The following is a 3292-nucleotide window of genomic DNA, read 5'->3' as shown; positions in this document are numbered from 1 at the left end:
TGCTTTGGTTGTCAGCTGATACGAAATACTGTTGTGTTTCAAGCGCAGCCGAGTATTTGTGTTTCTCTTTCTAATACACGCAGACCGCGCTGTAGAAAGAATGAGACAGCGTCTTGAACATAATTAATTGAAAAAGACTAGAAACACAACAAACGTCATTTTCTTATTGCAATATTATTGCAAAGGAAAAAGTCGCTAATGAAATTCTGCTTCAAATGTCATGACTTGAAAACTGCTATGGATTATTAAAAAATAACATTCTATTTCACAATGTCGCGTAATCATTTAAGATAGCGTTGTTTAGTTATATTTGGGCGTGACAAATACAAGTTATTGTAGATACAGCGCCATCTCTTAGCTATCGCTTAAAACAGACACTACGGGATTATCAAAGTGGTTTATATTTAAGTAAGACACCTAACGTTTTATCGGTGTATTACGAATAAAAATGTATCACAGCTTAAATGAAAATTGGAAAGAAAGTTATATTTGATATAGTTGTTTCTGATTGTAGTACTAATAATATGATGCGATTAAATTTTAAGCAGCGGGGTCTTTTATTCAGTTCATATTGTTTTTTGTAGATGGCGCTACTTGTCTCATTGGGCTTATAAAGTTTTTATGCTGAAGACAGTTGTTTTTTATGACAGAAATATAATTATTTTACTGCGTTTTATGTGTCGTATTACATTACACCCAAAAATAAACTAGCTAATATTTCCGTATTAGGTAAACGATCTAAATATTTGTGTCTTATGTCAAATAACTTTTTTGTCTTGTCCCATTTGCTGTCGAAACACTTGAACCTTGGAGTAGTGGTGCAAAAAGCTTAATTAAAAGTATAACACCTCGCTTTATTGCCTCCACTGGCGACAGGAGGGCTGGTTCGTTTTTTGCCCAAAGAATTGCCATTCAACGGGGAAATGCTGCTAGCATTCTTGCCACCATTCCACGCGGTCAGGATTTGTACAGTAATTATTTTTAATTTATATTTGTATATATTCAAGGACTTAATGTAAATAATTCTTATGTTAATAAAATAGATTCTATATTAGGTATATTTTATAAAAATATTAAAAACCCAAAATAGTTATATGTTTGGGTATTGTTACTTAAATATTCCTTAATTGTAAGAGTAGCGTTTAATATTACGTCATCTAGAGAGTATTCTACACATGTTTTTTTAGTTTTTGCACTCGATATTTAACAGAGCAAAAAAGATACCGAGTTCCTAACTGCTATAATTATTTAAAATCTCTTAGAGAAGAGACTTTTGAAATGTTTTAATAGTTAAATTATATTAAACATGGCGCTTATACTCATTTAAAATAATTAATATACAGTTTTATATAATTAATTCAAATAATGAATTGCATTGAGTTAATTAAATAGATAAAATGTTATGGTATGGCCCAAGAGGCAACGTTAAAAATTACGAAATTATTTAATAGCGCTTGATTAATTATTATATTAAGCAATTCCTCTCGGGTAATAAGTTTAAAAAGTAGGCGTCATGGCTTCGTTAATGGCGCGACGTCAAATGTATTACATTTAAATAAATCATTTCAAACAATAATTACATTCGGTAATCATAATTTACGTAAGATTATATTAATTAGTGTTACAAAAAAAAGTAAATGACCTAATTACAAGTTTAAGTATCTCATGAGATTATTTGCATACAATAAGCGCTGATACGGTACAATAACTTGTTTATCCAGTGTTAATAATGTTAATTCAAAATGATTTTTAAAAAATTTCAATATTTTTTTGAGCGGGTAACACTTCGTACCAAAATAAACGTGTAACATGTAACAGTGTAAACTTTTAACAATTAACTGTATACATTTTTTTTAATCCACCACAATTTTGCTTACTTAATTATATCCACCTTAATTTTTGTAACGGATTCATAATGAATATTATTAGTACATTTACACAGATTTTATTCAAGATCTCAACCAATGATACCATGTCAATTCAATGTCAAAGTTCAGGTGCGTCTTAAATGTGCAAACAAGCAATGTTCTGGCTTTCCCCGTTCCTCCCAAAAAATATATATTTAAACGACTAGCAGTGCCTAATTTATTGTCTAATGACCTATAGTATCGGAGAGGTGTCTCCAATAACGTGGCATCCTGATTTTTTCAGCCCTTTCAAACTGGATTAACATGTGCATCCCAAGTTGATTATTTTTCTTAACTGTCGTTGTAATTGGAATATTTTTTGTAATATATCAGGCCTCGACTGCCATGACATGACTACCTCTTTGATTTAAAATATAGATGGCTGCAGATCCCGAGGTCAAAGCCCAGGTCGATAAAAAGTTATTGGGTTTTGCTCTAGATAAATTTTCAGTATCAGCCCGGAGTCTTAGAGTTGGAATTGTACATTCTCGGCCCTCGGAAAGCAAGTAAAGCTGTTCTGGTCCTGCGCAGATTTGGTTCCGTTCGTTTTGGATATGCCGTCACATCGTATTATGAGAATGAGGGAATAGATGGTGCATCTTTTTTCGCGCACACACATTCTCAATAATTTGCCCAGCGTAGTAAGATGGTCTTCCTTGAAGTTGACATCATCATCATTATCAATTCTATCTGATTCTATCGTACCAAAAAATTTTTATTTTTATCTATCTTTAGTGTCAATTCTTTATTAAAATTCTTTAAACATAATTATTTTTATAAAGACATCCAGCATATATCCTAAACATATAGCCCTCTGGTGTACTGCCAATTATATAATTGCGTAACATACATAAGCATATATAATATGATCTCATAATACATATTAAGATAATCCTATCGGCAATTACTATGTTCATAATATACTTTCATTGTTTAGGTTCTAGGTTTTTGTGAAATAGGTTGGGGGAATAACAAATGGGCCTGAGGGTAAGTGGTCACCACTGCCCATAAACTTTGGCGTTATCAGAATGTACAAAGTGGGTGGTACCACGACCGTCATGTGAACAACGTCCTAGTACTTTGTATTTGGCTTTATTATACGACTCTGGTGATATGTTAAAAGGAAATATGAACACAATTAATTTGACATGGTTTGTACGCGTGATATAGGTTAATCCCCTTTTGGCCGTATTGTCATGTTTCTTCGACTGCTCTAATCCCTGTATTATCACTGTGTTGTTGTATTGCCAGTTGACAAAAAAATAAATCTTTAACATTTTTCAATTTGTCCATAACCTTACACGAATCACTACAGAGTATAAAACAAAGTCGCTTGCCCTGTCTGTCTGTCCTTTTGTATGCTTAGATCTTTAAAATTACGCGAC

This window comes from Vanessa atalanta, chromosome 14, assembly GCF_905147765.1.
Source record: "Vanessa atalanta chromosome 14, ilVanAtal1.2, whole genome shotgun sequence".
In the NCBI taxonomy this organism is placed as follows: Eukaryota; Metazoa; Arthropoda; class Insecta; order Lepidoptera; family Nymphalidae; genus Vanessa; species Vanessa atalanta.
Note: the sequence above shows the minus strand (reverse complement) of the source record.